The following is a 20,500-nucleotide window of genomic DNA, read 5'->3' as shown; positions in this document are numbered from 1 at the left end:
GGCCTTAGGATTTTTACCTCTACACTTCATTTGACACTGAACAAGCTTCTTTCCTCCCTCACACAAATCTCAATCAAAACACTCTTTATGGCATGCTCCCCCTCAGTATTTGTGAAGATAGTAATAGGGTAAACTTAAAGAGAGTAGCTCAGGAAGAGAGCAACAATTTATTATTAAACTCCCCCCTCAACCTAGCATGACCATTCTTTTTCTCCTTTTTAGAGGAGATATCTATATCTTACTGGGGTCATAATCTAATTACATTTAGCATCATTGTAGGGGGAAAATACTTGGAAAAAAACCCTCACCACGCTAACAATTAACTTTAAGAAAGAGAACTACACAAGAATGAGGATGCTAGTTAGATGGAAATTACGAAGAGCAATCAGAAGGGTAAAATGCCTGCAAGCAGCATGTAAACTACTTAAAAAAAGCATTATAGAATCTCAGAATAAGTGTACACCTCAAATCAAAATAGAACCAAAAGAATGCCACCATAGCTAATCAGCATAGTAATGGAGGCTGTTAGAGATAAAAAAGGCATCCTTTAATTTGGAAGTCAAATCCTAGTAAGGAAAATAGGAAGGAGCATAAAATTTGGCAAGTAAAATATAAAAGTATAATAAAGCAGGCCTAGAAAGAATTTGAGAAGCAACTTGGTAAAGACGCAAAAACTAATAGTCAAAATGTTGTTACGTGCATCAGAAGCAGGAAGCCTGCAAAACAGGAAGACAAGGCCATTGCAGTGAAGCTAAATGAATTCTTTGCATCAGTCTTTACTGCTTTGCGAACAGGGACCACTAACAGGGAGTTTCAAGAGGGAGTTCTCCAGGTGAAGGTGGAGCAAATATGGAACCCTTGGGGTAAGTAGCTGTCTGTAGCGTGTGTTTGTGTTTGGGGGTTACGTGCTGTGTGCTGAGCTTGTGTTTGTCTGTCTGTGTTTCTTTGTTTGGACTGTGTGCTGTGGCCGGCAGTTGGAAGCTGTGAGCTTCTAAACAAGGTTTGAAATCTAGAAGCCTCTGTTCATTGGCTGAGCCTTAGTCAGGGGACGGGGCTATCAAGAAGGCATGGGCTTTATAAAGCAGTGAGCAAGCAACCAGGGACCGCTAACAGGGAGTTTCGAGAGGGAGTTTGGAAGGGGGCGAGGTACACTTGCTATTCTTTAAAACCTTTAAACTAAATTATAATCAAAACTTCTTGATTTAAACAAAAACCCCATCTTTAACCTAGGTAGCTGTAGGAGAAAATGCAGGCAAAAGCCCAGAAGCAGAGTGGGGGCTATCCTGATTATTGCACTCAGTGTAGCATGTATGAATACCTGCCCTGTGGGCACGTGGCGTATGTGTGCATTTGGTGCAAGGAGCTCCTGGCCCTCAGAGACCGTGTACGAGCTTTGGAGGCCGGGTGGAGGAACTGGAGGAGCCCAGGGAGGCAGAGAGGTATGTTGATGAGGCTTTCCGGGACACTGTAGATTTGTCCCACCTCCAGTCAGACAGCCCCTGCTCTCTTAAGGAGGATGAAAGGCCCAGAGAAGGAGAGCAGTCAACGGGAACAGAGGGAAACCTTTCCATAGTTGGGACCCTCCTTCCAGACGATATTGGGGTATCCTCTCACACTGAGGTTACCTCTCTGGGGGAGGGAACTCCAGTCATTAGGAAAAGGCAGGTGTTAGTAATGGGAGATTCGATCATTAGAGACATAGATAGTTGGGTTTGCGATGACTGAGAGAACCGTATGGTGACTTGCCTGCCTAGTGCGAAGGTTGCGGATCTCTTGAGGCATCTAGATAGACTTATATGTAGTGCTGGGGAGGAGCTGGTGGTCGTGGTACATGTAGGTACCAATGACATAGGGAAGGGTAAGAGAGACATCATGGAGGCCAAATTTAGGTTGCTAGGGAAGAGACTGAAATCCAGGACTTCTGTGGTGGCATTTTCAGAAATGCTTCCAGTTCCACGCGCAGGGCCAAGTAGGCAGGCAGAGCAGGTCGTGGGGGGGTGGGAATAGAGAGGCTGTCAAAATAAAAAACTCAGTAATAGTGGGGGATTTCAGTTATCCCCATATTGACTGGGTACATGTCACCTCAGAGCGAAATGCAGAGACAACATTTCTCGATACTTTAAATGACTGCTTCTTGGAGCAGCTGGTACAGGAACCCACAAGGGGAGAGGCAACTCTCGATCTAGTCCTGATGTAGAACTGATCAATGAAATTATTTTTAATTGTTCACTTTATTAATATAACTTCATAAGGAAAGATTTATGAATGAAACTACATTCATCATAAAACCGGGTACCCCAATAATGGGCTAATTGAGTTTCACTTGCAATCCAATTGCTGCTTAAATCACTGAAACTTACACTGTTTCATCATTGTAACTTCTGCTCACTGTTTGTCATTCATTATACTATATTGTAACTTCTGTTCACTGCTTGCCATTCCTTACACTTGTCCATATTGTAACAAACTCCATTTTAACTTGTCCCAAACTCCATTTTAAAATGCTCACTCCGTTTTGTAAAAGCTTGCTGCAACCTTCATTTTTGCAAAACCCTGCTGTAATCTTATTAGTTTAGATATGTGAATGAGGTATGTATGGATGACGGAATCAACCTCCAGCCCCAGCCTGTCCTGATGAAATAAAGTGTAAACACCCAACAGCCCTGACAAAGTAAGAGGAGTCCACCCTCAAAAGAAAAGAACAAAAGTACAATTGAAGAAAGATCAAAGCCAGGTCGCAGGTTGAAAGTCATGTCTGCAATTGACGGATGATCAATTACAGCGAACCCAGAGGCAGCCTGACACAGCAAGACCAATAGACTCTGGATTCAAACTAAAGCCTACAAAAAGGATGTGTGAGATGGAAGACTTTGAAGGGCAAAATTCTGCTGCCAACATGGAAGGGCGTCGGCCCAACAGAGACCCAGCTCTTCCTTGTGCCCGGCTTTCCTGGCCAGTTAGCCGCCACAAGCTATGAACCCAAGCTACATTCAGGACTGGTAACTATACAGCAGCTGCAGAACCTGTGTGTGTATATGAATGAATGTGTGAATGAATGTGAAACGGAATGAAATGTTATAGCGATAACTGACTGTCTACTATGATTCTTTTTGTATTCACAATAAATGTGATAATTTATCTTATCCGCTTTAATAACATCCTGCTGGTTTTTATTTTACTGGTATAACACTGAGTGGAGTGCAAGATCTGGTCCAACAAGTAACTATAAGAGGACTGCTTGGAAATAGTGATCATAATATAATACCATTTAACATTCCTGTGGTGGGAAGAACACCTCAACAGCCTAACACTGTGGCATTTAATTTCACAAAGGGGAATTATGCAAAAATGAGGAGGTTAGTTAAACAGAAATTAAAAGGTACAGTGACTAAAGTGAAATCCCTACAAGCTGCATGGACACTTTTCAAAGACACCCTAATAGAGGTTCAACTTAAATGTATATCACAAATTAAAAAACCACAGTAAAAGAACTAAAAAAGAGCCACCGCAGCTTAACCATGTAAAAGAAGCAGTGAGAGATAAAAAGGCATCTTTTAAAAAGTGGAAGTCAAATCCTAGTGAGGTACATAGAAAGGAACATAAACACTGCCAAATTAAACGTAAAAATGTAATAAGAAAAGCCAAAAAAGAGTTTGAAGAACAGCTAGCCAAAAACTCAAAAGGTAATAACAAAATGTTTTTTAAGTACATCAGAAGCAGGAAGCCTGCTAAACAACCAGTGCGGTCCCTGGACGATCGAGATACAAAAGGAGCACTTAAAGACGATAAAATCATTGCGGAGAAACTAAATGAATTCTTTGCTTCAGTCTTCACAGCTGAGGATGTTAGGGAGATTCCCAAACCTGAGCCATCTTTTGTAGGTGACAAATCTGAGGAATTGTCATAGATTGAAGTGTCACTGGAGGAGGTTTTGGAATTAATTGAGAACCTTAACAATAACAAGTCACCGGGACCAGCTGGCATTCACCCAAGAGTTCTGAAAGAGCTCAAATGTGAAATTACAGAACTATTGACTATGGTTTGTAACCTGTCCTTCAAATCAGCTACTGTACCCAATGATTGGAAGATACCTAATGTAACAACAAGATTTAGGAAGGGCTCTAAAGGTGATCCTGACAATTACAGACCGGTAAGTCTAATGTCAGTACCGGGCAAATTAGTTGAAACAATAGTAAAGAATAAAATTGTCAGATACATAGAACAACATAAATTGTTGCTCAAAAGTCAGCATTGTTTCTGTAAAGGGAGATCATGTCTTACTAATCTATTAGAGTTCTTTGAGGGGGGTCAACAAACATGTGGACAAGGGGAATCCAATGGACATAGTGTACTTAGATTTCCAGAAAGCCTTTGACAAAGTCCCTCATCAAAGGCTGTTAGTAAATTGAGTTGTCATGGAAAAAGAGGAAGATCCTCTCATGGATTGAGAACTGGTTAAAAGACAGGGAATGTTATGAATTACACCTGGTAGGACACGCACACAAGTGCTACGAATTACACCTGGTAGGACACGCACACCAGTGCTGCGAATTATACCTGATAGGACACGCACAGTTCGAATCTAGGCTGAGGTACAGAAACAAAGTCCACAACTGCAGAGTTCCCAAAAGACACTAAGTTTATAACGCTTGAGCGTGGTGCCCCCCTGCTAGCCAGGAGGGGACCCTGAATGCAGATTATACAAAGGTTATATACCTTTTAGCAAAGCATGTTGCCCTCGTGCATCGGAAACCTTAGCCAATAAACAAACCCTTGTCTTATCTACCACCTATCCCTGCTTGGTGCATTCCTCATGCTATACCAGTATGTTAATTACACAGCATGGTCCTAAAGCTATGCATCAGTAACTTTTATTATCAGGATGGGAGGCCTCATATCAAGGCCAAGAGACAGGGAGTTAGAGACTGACAAAAACCAGATACTGGGAGTCAAGGCAGGCTGGAGACAAGGAGGAGGATTTTCACAGGGATTCAATATCTAAGGATTACTCCTCCTGGTGTATGATGTGCTGGCATTTAAACAATGGTGGGCCCCAAACCAAAATGGAGTCACATGTGCTAACTTTTCCTTAACAGTCCTCCCTTTTTTTTTTGTACGTCAGTAAGCTATATCGGGGCTGAGTAACCGCGCTGCAGGGTTAGCAACTGCCGACAGCACATACTGCAGCATTGTAGGCATACAAAAAATAACGCAAAAACAATAACAGTCAAAAAAAGTAAATACAAAATACGCCGTCCCCAAGTCCCCACATCCGGTAGCCATGAGGTGAGCCAGTCCCAGACCTCCTGGAATCCGGCTTTGGTAGTGTCGAGGCTGATGTGGTGGAATAGGGCTGCCTGTTGCTTGAGGATGTGGATGTCAGTTTCCATCCTATGGTGCTGATTTACAAATACACAACAGCTTGAATTGACCAGAGCACAAACCCCGCCCTGATTTGCAAGGAGATAATCCAGGGCTAGGTGGTTTTGCAATGTAGTTTGGGATAGCTGGGCGACTTCAATTTGAAGGGCAGAGAGAGCATCTGCAGTAGCATTTGCCATTAGTTCCAAGGCAGCTGAAATGTTAACTATAGCTTTTTCCAGCTCGCTTACTCCCAACCACGGCAGAAACCAACGCACAAAGGAGTGAAAGCCTTTGGGCCGATAAGAAAGGGGGTTTAAAGGAATACTTCGTCGGTCCCTCCATACTAGATTGCGGATCTCTCCCCGGGTCAGGTTCTGGTGTACTGTCACGGCGGGTACTATAGCCCCTAAGGTACATGTACCACACCATCCTGCTGGGAGAACCTTATAGGCTGTGTGATTGCATAACCAATACCAGCCAGACCCCTCGGGGACCAGCCACGGGGTCCTGGAGTAGGTAGAGGGGCCTCCCGCAACAGAGCTGATTTGGGTGGTGTCCTTGCACCCTACAAAATTCCCTACAAAAACTGTATTTTCTATGCCCTTATGTCGTGACACACATAAAGCATAATTACTCTGGGCCACCATATCAATAGACCATATTTGGATTGTAACATTCCAGTTAAATGTAGTGTTTGCCCATAGCTTAGCTTGGAGTGTTCGATTAAGGGGGATAGGTACCCCTACCAACGGGACGCCCTGACCTAAATATGTGGGGGTACGAATACAAATCCAACACTGCGTTCGATTTACACCCTGTTTGATAGCACGGGTTAAATTCAAGAAGCTATTGCCCTCCCATCCTTGTACTGGACTTGGGAATAGGGAGAGAACCCCTCCCAGGCAAACCATACCAATGTCGACATCCTCCCCTGTACTATACAAAAAACACTACCCCCAATGTAAGTCCAATAAACAGGAACACAAAAAGTCCTGGTGGGCTGTGAAGGTCCCAGTAGCTGGAAAGCTTAGTCCATGGGTTGGTCGTGGTGTTCATTCGTGAAGTGGCTCATCCAATGGCTTGTCAGGGTCAGGTGGGGGTCCCAGCACCAACTTAACGTAGCTATGATGGATCCAGGAACCTTTACCTGCAAAGGAGTGGTGGCAGATGGTGGGAGTAATGTTCGTTGCTGTAAGGCGTTTTTGGTATTTATACTTGCCTACAAGCACAGTTCCAGCCTCTGGAATAAACCCACCCCACCACTTTACTTCACATTCCCAAGAATACATTCCGCAACTTTCTCCCTGCCAATGTACAATGCTCTGTCTTTGCCATCAAGGCCAATTCTCAGTGTCTTTTGCAGTCAGGAATCTTTAGATTTTGGTGGTTTTAGCAGAGCAGGCGTTCCTTCTCTCTTGGAACAGGCATGGTTTTGCATTATACAGAGGAGAGGTTACTAGCACGTCACCCTGTAGTGCTTTGGTTTCTTTAGCAAATACTGAATGCAGGTTAGCTTTGTCAGTGGACAAGGGAGAGGTTACTAGCACTTCACCTTGTTTGTTTTTTTTTTTTTTGCTGTTCAAAAGGAGGAAAAAAAAAAAAAACCCAGAAGGAGGGACAGACTGATCAGTAGTCGAAGTGAAGTCACCTCGAGGTGGAGGGGTCTTTTTGCAGTAAGAAGCATGGGTCTAGGCAGTCAGTCCTTGGCACTTCACAGCGGTGTTGGTAGTTAGCAGGACTTAATAAGGGCCTTTTCAGCATGGGGCCAGAGTAGTATTTTGTCGAGGGACCTTTATGTAGACCCAGTCACCTGGTTTTAACAAATGGCAGGTTTGCTCAGGATTCTTGAAGCAGGACTTCTTTTACCTGTAAATACAGAGACCTAACACATTTCATTAATGTCTGGCAGTGTGTTGCAGATCTCACAGCTGCTTGGGCACATTTAAGCCCCCCTCTTTCTTGGCTGTTAGCCAAATCCTAGCTGTGAGTAGTGTCCTTGGGCAGGCCAGTGTCTTATCTTTGGACCGAGCCTGCCAAGCCTGCCAGCTACAGCGTTGAATTAGCTCGTCCTCCGTTTTATTTTTTTTTTCCCCTTCTTGGCTTTTATTAACCTGCAAAGGAAACTTTCACTTTTTACTTATACATTTTTGTTTAAAAAGGAACACATGTACATTGCCCATTATACAGCACTTTAGTCTTATTGTATAATGTATGCCATATATACCCTTCTAGGAAAATGACTCTATTACAGAGCTTTGGAGCAACAAGCCAGGACAAGCACACCCACTTTTGAGGAGTCCACTTGGTACAACTTCTGGTGTCCAATAGCTTTTTTCCCTCCCCAGCCCTCTGGCTAGAAATGTGAGGTAGCCAGAAGGATCTCATGTATAATATGGGGAGTGGGTTAACCTTTGATGTCCTTGCTTCCAAAGACTGTTGGTGTGCAAATTTTAACAACACTTTTTTTAATTAAAAGATCTGGCCAATGAAATTTTTTTTTTTTTACTTAAGCAAATGTATTAAACTTTAGTATATCACATTTTTTGATATTATCCAAACACTTTGTATTCCAAGTTGAATAAAACAAGTATCTGCATTTTGATGTAACCCTTCTATTTAGTTTTAAACTAAACTGTCCTATGAAAAATTAAACACAGCAATTCTGGCCACAAGACAAACACCACAAGACAGGACATAGAACACAGAACAGAATTCCTATTGTGCCAGTAAATTCATGAGATGTTGAATTGCTTTTCAGCTGGCATCAGTTTTCTCTGATTTTCTGAAAGACAAAAATAAAACACAGATCTACCCCTTTTGGGCAGTCAGTCATTGCTTAAAATATTTCCTTTTTATACAAATACCCTTGTTAATTGCAGGCAAAACAGAGGAATTACCCATATTTTCTTGTATTTGTTTTATAGGCAGCCCAGGTTTCAGTGGCCTCTACCTTATTAGTTAGGTAATTTACATTAAAATAAATGCTTTCCGGCTTGCTTTTGGATCCACAGGTTAAAGATTCTTACTTTAAAAAGGGCACAATAAACTTTACCAGACTTTTGATTGCCTTTTACTTTTAACTCCTGCTGTCAAACACACAGCAACCTGAAAAGGAAGACACCACCTATTGTAGCCTCTTGGAACATAATAAGATATTAATTAAGTAGCACTGTATAATTGCATTTCTTTGGAAAAGGGCCCATTTTTTTCCAAAATGGCTGCAAAGAAACCAAGATTTTTTTTTTCTTTTCAGTATTTTACAAAGTTTAACTGCTTAATTCTTTCCATCAACTAAAGAGTTAACTTTTTACTTTTTTTTTTTAATTTACTTGCTTATTTTTCAAAACGACACCCAATTACTTAGATTTTACCATTTTAAGTATTATTCCGGGATTTACATTTTTCATTCCTGTAATTATTTACTCCTCTTTTTTCACTATGACCTTTAAGTTTTCAACCTGTTTTCCAATCTCTATCTGTTGCCTGCCCGCTTGGGCCCAATCCTGGTATTTTTTCTCTGAACTGTCCCTTCCATGAGCACCAGCTTTGTTTCACTACCAAATTAACAAGGAGGGTGGGCTTCTTAACTAGCCCCCAGCCCTCCTGGTCTCTTTTTTAAAATATTTTTACTTACAAGGGCTACCCGAGTCCTCCCCACATGAGGCTTGTCACCTGGACTGAAAGCACGGCTAATTGGCAAGCAAGGAGGTGACGGGCATAAGTCAGAAAGCCGAGGGTAAGCCAGAGGAGGGGCAGAAGCAGGCATAGCACAGAGCGGGGCTGGAGACCCCTGAGATGAATAAGAAAAGGAGGAGGAAAGAGGATGTCCTTTTGCATGCGCATAAGCCCAGTTGTCCCATACATACCAATAATCCATCTGGGCTGGAGCTTTGTCCTCCAGCCTCCTTTTAAGCACTGTTAATGTATCCCCAGCAAAGGACCCATCCGGTGGCCATTCAACAGATGTTTGAGTTGTTAGTGCTGACCACTCAACCTTACATAAAATAACAGCTTTTTTTCTGCCTAACCCATGGGTGCCAGAAATATTCCCCCAATTCTTGAGAATTTCAGCCAAAGGGGTTCCCTTACTTACACTCTGCCCAGAACCTATAACGGGCTACCAAAAGAACACAAAATGTGCCACCTTATCGCCTAAGCGACGGCTCACACCCCCCCCCCCCTCGGAGTTCTCAAAGGTGAACTCACCCTGTGCCGGCTGGAGCTGTCCGAGAGGAGGAGTGTAGTCTCGTTTGTTGGGGCGAGCCTAGAGTCCCTTCGTGGTCGCCAAAACTGTTACGAATTACACCTTGTAGGACACGCACACAACTGCTGCGAATTATACCTGGTAGGACACGCACACAAGTGCTACGAATTACACCTCGTAGGACACACACACAAGTGCTACGAATTACACCTGATAGGACACGCACACAAGTGCTACGAATTACACCTGGTAGGACACGCACACCAGTGCTGCGAATTATACCTGATAGGACACGCACAGTTCGAATCTAGGCTGAGGCACAGAAACAAAGTCCACAACTGCAGAGTTCCCAAAAGACACTAAGTTTATTACGCTCGAGCGTGGTGCCCCCCTGCTAGCCAGGAGGGGACCCTGAATGCAGATTATACAAAGGTTATATACCTTTTAGCAAAGCATGTTGCCCTCGTGCATCGGAAACCTTAGCCAATAAACAAACCCTTGTCTTATCTACCACCTATCCCTGCTTGGTGCATTCCTCGTGCTATACCAGTATGTTAATTACACAGCATGGTCCTAAAGCTATGCATCAGTCACTTTTATTATCAGGATGGGAGGCCTCACATCAAGGCCAAGAGACAGGGAGTTAGAGACTGACAAAAACCAGATACTGGGAGTCAAGGCAGGCTGGAGACAAGGAGGAGGATTTTCACAGGGATTCAATATCTAAGGATTACTCCTCCTGGTGTATGATGGGCTGGCATTTAAACAATGGTGGGCCCCAAACAAAAATGGAGTCACATGTGCTAACTTTTCCTTAACAGGGAACAAAGGGTAGGAATAAATAGTAAATTTTCAGAATGGAGAGGGTAAGTAGTGGTGTTCCCCAAGGGTCAGTCTTAAGACCAATCCTATTCAACTTATTCATAAATGATCTGGAGAAAGGTGTAAACAGTGAGGTGGCAAAGTTTGCAGATGATACTAAAGTGCTCAAGACCAAAGCAGACTGTGAAGAACTTCAAAAAGATCTCACAAAACTAAGTGATTGGGCAACAAAATGGCAAATGAAATTTAATGTTGATAAATGTAAAGTAATGCACATTGGAAAAAATAACCCCAACTACACATACAATATGATGGGGGCTAATTTAGCTACAACTAATCAGGAGAAAGATCTTGGCGTCACTGTGGATAGTTCTCTGAAGACGTCCACACAGTGTGCATCAGCAGTCAAAAAAGCAAACAGGATGTTAGGAATCATTAAAACAGGGATAGAGAATAAGACGGAGAATATCTTATTTCCCTTATATAAATCCATGGTACACCCACATCTTGAATGCTGCGTACAGATATGGTCCCCTCATCTCAAAAAAGATATACTGGCATTAGAAAAAGTTCAGAAAAGGGCAACTAAAATGATTAGGGGTTTGGAACGAGTCCCATATGAGGAGAGATTAAAGAGGCTAGGACTTTTCAGCTTGGAAAAGAGGAGACTAAGGGGGGATATGATAGAGGTATATAAAATCATGAGTGGTGTGGAGAAAGTGAATAAGGAAAAGTTATTTACTTGTTCCCATAATATAAGAACTAGGGGTCACCAAATGAAATTAATGGTAGCTGGTTTAAAACAAATAAAAGGAAGTTCTTCTTCACTCAGCACACAGTCAATCTGTGGAACTCCTTGCCTAAGGTGGTTGTGAAGGCTAGGACTATAACAAGGTTTAAAAGAGAACTGGATAAATTCATGGAGGTTAAGTCCATTAATGGCTATTAGCCAGGATGGGTAAGAAATGGTGTCCATAGCCTCTGTTTGTCAGATGGTGGAGATGGAGAGCAGGAGAGAGATCACTAGATCATTACTGGTTACGTTCACTCCCTCTGGGGCACCTGGCATTGGCCACTGTCAGTAGACAGGATACTGGGCCGGATGGACCCTTGGTATGACCCAGTATGGTCTTTCTTAACTTCTTATGTTCAGAGGATGTGGGGGAGATTCCCAAAAATAATAGCTCTAATGTGGGTGACAGTTCTGAAGTGCTGTCTCAAATTCATGTGTCAGTAGAAGATGTTTTAGAATAAATTGATAAACTAAATAATAAGTCACCAGGACACCTGGTATTCATTGAAAAGTTCTGAAGGAACTCAGATATGAAATTTACTCTGGAGGGAATTCTGTGCCAAAAAAATGAAAATTATGCACACAATAATTCAAATTCTGCAAATTTTATTTGTCAATAAATAAATATAGAGGCTCCAGCATGGCAGTGGGGAGCACTGGTAACTAGCTACACAGAGGTAGATCACCCTGCAGCCCCTCCCACTCCCTTGGGATACAGATTTGATGGTGAGGCTGCACCCAACCCTGTCACAGTGCAAGGGCTGGGCCTGCCCCAGAGGTCCATGTCCCAGGGGAGGGCTACAGAGTGAGGAAATCTGCATGCAGCATAAATTCTGCACACATGCAGTGGTGCAGAATTCCCTCAGGAGTAGAATTTACAGAACTACTAACAGTAGTATGTAACCGTCACTGAAATCAGCCTCTGTACCAGAAGACTGGAAAATAGTTAATATAATGCTGATTTTTAAAAAGGGTTTCCAAAGAAATCCTGGTAATTAGAGGCCAATTGATTAAACTGAGAATAATAGGTAGTGAGCCTAACTTTAGCACTGGTCAAATTGGCAGAAACTATAGTGAAGAACAGAATTCTCAGACACAAACACGACTTGTTGGGGAAGACTCAACATGGCTTTTGTAAAAGGAAATCATGCCTCACCAATCTATTAGAATTCTTTGAAGATGTTAAGCATGTGGATAAGAGTGATCCAGCTGATATAGTGTATCTGGATTTTCAGAAAGCTGTTGATATGGTCCTTCACCAAAGGCTCTTGAGGAAACTAAGTACCCATGGAATAAGAGGAAAGGCTAAAAAGTTTAGGGACGATTATCTTAGACAAGAGACAACGAAGAGATAATCTGATACGGGTCTATAAAATTGTAAATAGTGTGGAAAAGTGAATAGAAGTGTTATTTACCCTTTTCCACAATTCAAAAACCAGGGGTCACCAAATGAAATTAATAGGCAGCAGGTTCAATACAAACTAGCAGAAGTACTTCTTCACACAGCAAAGCTGTTGGCTCATTGCCATAGAATGTTGTGATGCCAAAAAGTATAACTGAGTTAAAAAAAGAACTAGATAAGTTTATGGAAGACAGGTCCATCAGTAGGTATAAGCCAAGATGATTATGAATGTAACCCCATTCTCAGAAAAACCCTCAACTTGTGACTATCAGAAGCTGGGAGTGGAAAACAGGGATGAAGCACTCGGTCGTTGACCTGTTCTGTACACTCCTCCTGATGCTCTGGTATAGTGCCACTGTTGGAGACAGGATACTGGACAAGATGGCTCATGGTCTGACCCAATATGGAAGCTCTTATGTTCCTATGACATTATAGAGGGAGCAAGCTTGCATAGGAATCAGAATAATAGAAGATTAAGGTTGGAAGAGACCTCAGGAGCTAAGTTCCCTCTAGGCTGCGTGGACAAGCAGCTGCCTATTAAGCCCCACACAGGAGCTCAGAGCTACGACGCAGAGAGATGTCTCTTCCCCAGCGCAGACCTGCCATTGCCGGGAGAGGTGCCCCTCCCAGCTGGCCTCACTGCAGACCTGCTGCAGCAGGGAGAGGCGTCCCTCCCTGCCAGCCCCAGTGCGGACCTACCCCGGACTTGCCCTGGCTGGGGGAAAGGAGCCTCCCCCAGCCCAACCCAGGCCCACTGGAGCTGCTAGGGAGAGGAGCCCCCCTTGGGCCAAGCCCAGCCCAGCCCAGCCCTACTGGAGCTGCCGCAGCCGGGGAGAGGCGCCTCTCTCCCGACCACAGCCCCAGGGCAGCCTGCACCCCAAACCCCTTATCCCTGGACCAACCCCAGAGCCCGCACCCTGCCATACCCCAACCCTCTACCCCAGCCCTGAGCCCCTTCCCACACCCAGAACCCCTCATCCCCAGCCCCACCCCTAGCCGGAGACCTCACCCCCCCCGCACACACAACCCAACCCACTGCCCCAACCCTGAGCCCCCTCCCACACTCCAAACACCTCGGCCCCATCCTCACCACCTGAATTTTGTTACGTGCACCAATATGGTGATGTGTCACACCTCACCTCCATATTGATGCACATAACAAAACTAATTCCTCACCTGGACATAAAAAATTAGAGGGAACATTGCTCAGGAGAGCATAGAGTCTAACACCCTGCTCAAAGCAGGGCCAACTAAATCATCCCATCCAGGGCTGTGTCAAGCCAGGCCTTAAAAACCTCTAAGGATGATGATTCCACTACCTCCGTCTGTAACCCATTCCAGTACTTCACCATTCTCCTAATGAAACAGTTTTTTTCCGAATATCCAACGTAGACCTCCCCCACTGCAACTTGAGACCATTGCTCCATGTTCTGTCATCTGCCACCACTGAGAACAGCCAAGCTCCATCCTCTTTAGAACCCCGCTTCAGGAAGTTGAAGGCTGCTATCAAATCCCCCCTCACTCTTCTCTGCTGTAGTCTAAATAAGCCCAGTTCCTTCAGCCTCTCCTTGTAAGTCATGTGCTCCAGACCCCTAATCATTTTCATTGCACTCCGCTGGACTCTCTCCAATTTGTCCCCATCCTGTCTGTAGTTGGGGGCCCAAACCTGGACTCCAGACGTGGCCTCACCAGTGCTGAATAGAGGGGAATAATCACTTCTCTCCATCTGCTGGCAATGCTCCTACTAATGCAACCCAACATGCCATTAGCCTTCTGGGCAACAAGGGCACACTGTTGACTCATATCCAGCTTCTCTTCCACTGTAATCCCTGGTGCATTTCTGCAAAACTGCTACTTATCTAGTCGGTCCCCAGCCTGTAGCAGTGCATGGGATTCTTCCGTCCTAAGTGCAGGACTCTGCACTTGTACTTCTTGAACCTCATCAGATTTATTTTGGCCCAATCCTCCAATTTGTCTAGGTCACTCTGGACCCTATTCCTACCCTCCAGCATATCTACCTCTAACCCCATCTTAGTGTCAACAATGAACTTGCTGAGGGTGCAATCCATCCCATCATCCAGATCATTAATAACGATGTTTAACAAAACCAGCCCCAGGACAGACCCCCGGGGGCACTCTGTTTGATACCAGCTAAACATCGAGCCGTTGGTCCCTACCTGTTGAGCACAATGATCTAGCCAGCTTTCTATTCACCTTAATAGTCCATTCATGCAATCCATACTTTTTTAACTTGCTGGCAAGAATACCGTGGGAGACCGTATCAAAAGCTTTGCTAAAGTCAAGATATATCACGTCCACCGCTTTCCCCATATCCACAGAGCCAGTTATCTCATCATAGAAGGCAATCAGGTTGGTCAGGCACGACTTGCCCTTGGTGAATCCATGTTGACTGTACCTGATCACGTTCTTCTCCTCCAAGAGCTTCAAAATTGATTCCTTGAGGAACTGCTCCACGATTTTTCCGGGGACTGAGGTGAGGCTGACCGGTCTGTAGCTCCCCGGATTCTCCTTCTTCCCTTTTTCAAAGCTGGGCACTATATTTTCCTTTTTCCAATCATCCAGGACCTCCCCCGCATTGCCACGAGTTTTCAAAGATAATGGCCAATGGCTCTACAGTCATATCAGCCAACTCCCACAAAGTCTGTTATTCCAAGCACATATTTCCTTGACTGTGCAAGGACTTCCATTCTTCATGCTTGTTTCCCAGGCTTCTTGCATTCGTGTACAGGCATCTAAGATAACTACCCAATTGCCCTACTTTCTCAATCTGATGGTGGTCAGCCCTGGAGCCATGGACCCCAGAATCCCAGGCTGCCAAGAAGCCCGGCAAGCAAGCTGGCAGGAAACTAGGCTTGTAGTTTTATCAGCATTGTTTAATTTAACCTTCTGAGACAGCATCCACTCACTGTTCCTTCCCTCTGCCTCAGGAACTTGTTCAGATTCTTATGTTTTTCCTAGTATCTTTCAGACTGAGGCCTGATCTACACTACAAAGTTAGGTTGATATAAACCATCTTGGGTTGACCTAGTTGTGCATGTGTCTACACTTAAATTTGTCTTCTACCCATGTAAGTTCTTCATTACACCAACTTAGTAACACCAGCTCCTGAGCAGCGTTGAGCTATGGTCGGTATGCTAAGGTTAACACAGCACAAGTGTAGACACTGTTAGTATGTTGATAGCAGCTGTCCCCCAATGCCCGACACTGACCACTCTCATCACAATTGTTAACTCTGCTGCTTAAATAAGGAGCAGAAAGAAGAGGATTCAGGCTGTTACGTTCTGTGAGATCTTGCAAGCCAGTGCTGCATCAGACCATGAACAGAGGACCTGGAGGATGAATATTGCAGACTGTCCAGAGAGGGAAAGAGCGGACAGGAGAAAGGTGCAACAGTCAAAGGAGAGGGAGGACATAATGGGGACTTCTCTGGCAGTAAACACAGATGCGGCAACATTTTGTGGGCCTACAGGATCAACAATCCCAGACTCTCCTCTATTTGCAGTCCATGGAGACCTTCAGCGTAGCGCCTCCCTAACCAGGGATTTCCCCTACACGCCCCTGAATTTCCCCAACCCCGTTTTGTGAACTAGTTACATGCAGTGTTGCCTGTTTAGTGATTGTTTGGAAATTTGAATTTAAAGTGAAACATTAATACACACTTTAAAAGCATATACAGTGTATGATAAAATGCATGTATCTGAAAAAGTATAAAAGATTTGAAAAATATAAACATAGACTAGCTTCCTTATACAGCTGGTTTTTATGACATTCATTTCGGTGCATTCATTTCGGTGATGTTGGCCAACCTAATAATCTCAAATTATGATTTGTAAGCAAAGCCTAAATGAGCTGTCCCTGACAGCTAGGGATGAGCTGGGGGGAAAGGCTTCAGGACCAGACTGTATTTACATTCACACCTAATCTACCTAGGTATCCAGCAAACAGAACTGCATTGCCCAAGTGATAGATTTTGGCTGGGGTTGGGTTACAAATCACTTGTGGAGCGGGGGAAGGAGGGAGAGAAATGAAATTATGTTCTTATTGTATGAGTAAAGGGCAGTAGAACTGCACTTAGCCTGTGCTGATTGAGGGCATCAAGAGAGAGGGTGGGGACAGGTGTTTTGCTTGATGGTCTGCCTGAGTCACAAGTACTTTTTGACCTGACCCTCTCCCCTGTTTAAAGACAGAGCTGATTAGGCTCCACAGATAGTCTTTTGTTTGGTTAAGTGACCACTACAGCTGATAATCAGGTCTAAGTGATTAGACCTGCTGTGGGACAGTGTTTCTGTGGAAGAGACAGCCCAGTCTGCACTAGCAGTGAGGTTCCTCCACTGACAACTCAGCTGAAATCACTGAGAGCTGGGTGGAACCTCAAGAGACCAACTAGCAGAGGTCACAGTGGCAGGTGGCAGCAGAAGATGATGGTGCAGAGCCATTGACAACAGGTCGATGGAGTGAGCAATGGCACAACGAACAGCAGCAGCCAGAGCGAACAATGAGCAGCTGGAGGAACGAGCAAGGTGCCTTCTTGCCCCCCACCTGGGAGTTGAACTCATGTGAAAGCACCTCTGAACTCTGAGTCTCCACTGACCAAGGACAACACTGGTGAGTGTTAATGAGGCTGTTAAGAATGCTGGAGACCATAACAAAGTTTATGCGAACAAAACGTGGCTGTGGTATACTTTCTATTTAAGCAAGAGATACCACGCACTACAAACTGGAAGCCAATGTTAAGTGCATTGTCACTTGTTCATCCTGAAGTTGAATACTGGTTCTGAACAAGACTAGCAAATGCTTACTATCTTTCTGCAAGAAACTCAACTGACTGGCTAGAAGCACGTGGTGCAGAAGTGAAAGAGTCAGTTGAAAAAATGAAGAACTCTCACCACAAAAAAGTTTGCATACATGGCTGATGAATGCACCGATGCAAATGGGCATCAAGTATTAAGTCAATGTGTACGTTAACTTGATGTCAGTGGTAGGCCAGTAGATGCATTTCTAGATGTTCAAGTTATAGAAAACACATCGGCTGCATCTGTGACAACCCACATTTTAGAAGAGTTAAATGCTTGTCAACTGGACCCCAAACAGTTGGCTGCTTGTACATTTGATGGAGTTGCAAACTTCTCTAGAAGACATGGAGGAGTACAAGCTTTGCTCAGAGAAAAGCGTAACCCTAATCTCTCTTATACACACTGCAGAGGCCATCTACTCCAACTAGCGCCAGTACAAGCTGCAGACTCTTCAAAAGACATTTAAAAAGCTATACATTTAATGCCTTCATTATATTCTTTTTTCAGCAAGAATCCAGTCTTTTTGGACATCTTGGAAAATATAGACGATACACTGGGACTGAAGTTCAAATTAGTCCAACCTGGAAAAAACCCTTTGGCTTTCTCATGAGGGATCCTTGGCCATTGTCTTACAATTACTCCAGCCATTATTACTGGCTTTGGAAAGTACTACCAAAATAGGATGGATCTAAGTAGCGAGGCTGGTGGATTACATTTGCTACTACGTTCAGAGAAGACTATTGCCATTCTCTCCCTTGTAAGTCTACTGTTGAAACCACTTGGGTCATTAAACAATGCCATCCAGGCATCTGCTACAACAGTCGTAGATCTTTGTCCAGCAATAGAAGCTACATTTGGATCAGAGAGCTATCCATTGAAAAAGTACTGCAAGAAACGCAAAAAACTTCAGTCCAGAAGTTAAGTAATGAAGGCATTTATATTGAATCCTTAAGTGAAGAGGACAAGAAGTGTTTGTTAAGACAACTGAAAAAGTACACAGACTTGATTCTTAAAACTCTACAACAGTGACTTATAGATTCTACTCAACCTCTACATAGCTTTTACAGATCCCTGTCCTGTAAAACATCAACAGTTGAGTGGAGTGAGGCACTACCAGCAATGGGACTGCCCCGTGTTCAGGACAGAATAGAGAATTTGAACACAGTGGAAGATCATACGACGAATGAATGAAGATTTGACTTCAACTTCTTTATCATCATCACTAGTGGCTTGACCCAATTTTTGTGCTATGTTTCCTGGGATGAAAGAAGTAGGAATTCATCTCTTGTTACTCCCAGTCACAACAGCTACAGTTGAGCATTCTTTTGCCTCATTGAATAGAATTTTGTGTTCTGAAAGAAGTGGCCTTCTGCCTGATCATGTGAATGATCTAATGATCATATCAATTGAAGGAATGGAAGTACTGGACACACGAAAAGCCACCAAAGATGAACGCATTGAATTCAAGAAGTTCATTAACAAAGTTGTGCAAAATTATAACACGAAACCAAGAAGGATGAAGATGTAGTGCTTCATAGAAGACTTGAGTAGCGAACTTTAATTTGTGATTATTTTAAAACATGAGTTAAATCTAATTAAGTGGTCATGAAACATTTTTCAGTTTTTACTATGGTGCCACAGAGCCACCTTCACCTTCATGGTCTCACCCCTCATCAGCCCTGACCCCCCCGCTCCTCCCCACACACACACACTTCAATTCCTGGGGAAAACCACTGTCCCTAACCCCCATCCCTACACCTTCCACGTGGCATCAGAGGTCACATCCCTACCACCGCACTGCGGGACAATAAGGACAACCACAGCTTCACCCCTTTCCTGCTCGGAGGAAGCCAGCCAAGTAGATTAATACAGGATAAAAAACATCCTAGAAGCTTGGATGGGGAAAACACAGGACAAATGGCATAACTCTGCAGTGCTAGGCTCCCTGTGCAAATACTACAACAGGAACTTCATGGGGTACCTCCAGTGGAGTTGGGGAACAGTTACATTCCCTGGCACCCTCAGGCTTCCCAGCACAGGAAGTATTAATATCAACTTCCATTGTATGCTGGCATTCTCATGCTCTATATCCAAACCACCCTGATGTTACATGGGTGGGACTGCCACCTGCATCTTTACTATATTATAGTAACTTGCCACAGAGCTACTTTAGTGATTCCCTGCCCTCACCAACAACAACATTGGTATGGAGGGGAATATTCATTAAAAATAATCCACATCATCAGCCAAATCCTGGCTTTGCTTTGCCCAGTCAAGTGTTCCTGCTGACTATTTGAATGAGTTTGGGGAGCAGAAGACAATCAGCACCTCTTCAGTCTTCAAAGGAAAGGCTGCATGCAATGTGTAAAAGCATTCTTTTCCACTTCTGCATCACTTCAACTACTGAAGTAATTATGTGAAGACTGTGTAAAAATATTACCATAGTGAAGCTCTTAAATGAAGAAGCCACTGCTAGTAAGCACTTAGTGTAAAGTTGACTTTTGTCATTTTGCTACAGTTTCACTTATTATTCTAGTACCATTAAACTCAAAGACTTCCATTTCTATCTTTTCAGTTACCTATAATTTAGATTTATGTCAAACCACAAATTAAACTGAACATTGTAGCTCAAACAAGTTTGTGAAGGTGACATGCAAAAAATTTTTAGTTGAGTTTGTGCCTCTTTTTTATTATCTATGAAGGCAACCTAAAAAGGATTCTTCAAGACAGTTTCCCAAGCCAGATTTTATTTCTGCTCTTTAAATCTATCTATATATCTGTCAAGACATATGGTGTTTCCTAGATTAGCAGATTTCTCAGCTATGTATTTGTGAACTATCATGCTTTCACAGCTGCAGCTTCAGTTAACGTCCCAGACATTTGGGGATGTTAACCAGGTGTTAATTTAAAAAAGTAAATAGACTACAAATCCCTTCCCACCAACTCCTCAGTTTCTTTAATCTTATAAAATAAATTTACTAGTTCTCCTGTCACTATAGACTTTTCCAGGCAAAAAGAGAGAAAACCAAATATTGTTTTCCTTTGGAGTCACTTCCCAAACTACCCCTTCACAGCAACAGGGGAAAATTTAATACTTAACA

General features: G+C 43.5%; 1 long non-coding RNA gene across 3 annotated transcripts; it reads right to left on the bottom strand.

Annotated features, from left to right (window-relative positions):
- Positions 1 to 2,212: 2,212 nt before the first annotated feature.
- On the bottom strand, positions 2,213 to 11,728 carry LOC125632642 (uncharacterized). Of its 3 annotated transcripts, none has more exons than XR_012666928.1 (2): positions 9,851 to 11,728; positions 2,213 to 7,475 (listed from the first exon to the last, which is right to left on the bottom strand). It is a non-coding gene; the product is annotated as an uncharacterized LOC125632642 (long non-coding RNA). The 3 variants fall into 3 exon arrangements; XR_012666927.1 differs by lacking the exon at positions 9,851 to 11,728 and adding an exon at positions 9,571 to 9,844; XR_012666929.1 differs by lacking the exon at positions 9,851 to 11,728 and adding an exon at positions 9,231 to 9,564.
- Between the last annotated feature and the right edge of the window lie 8,772 nt (positions 11,729 to 20,500).

This window comes from Caretta caretta, chromosome 2, assembly GCF_965140235.1.
Source record: "Caretta caretta isolate rCarCar2 chromosome 2, rCarCar1.hap1, whole genome shotgun sequence".
In the NCBI taxonomy this organism is placed as follows: Eukaryota; Metazoa; Chordata; order Testudines; family Cheloniidae; genus Caretta; species Caretta caretta.
Note: the sequence above shows the minus strand (reverse complement) of the source record. Positions and strands in the feature narration are given on the sequence as shown.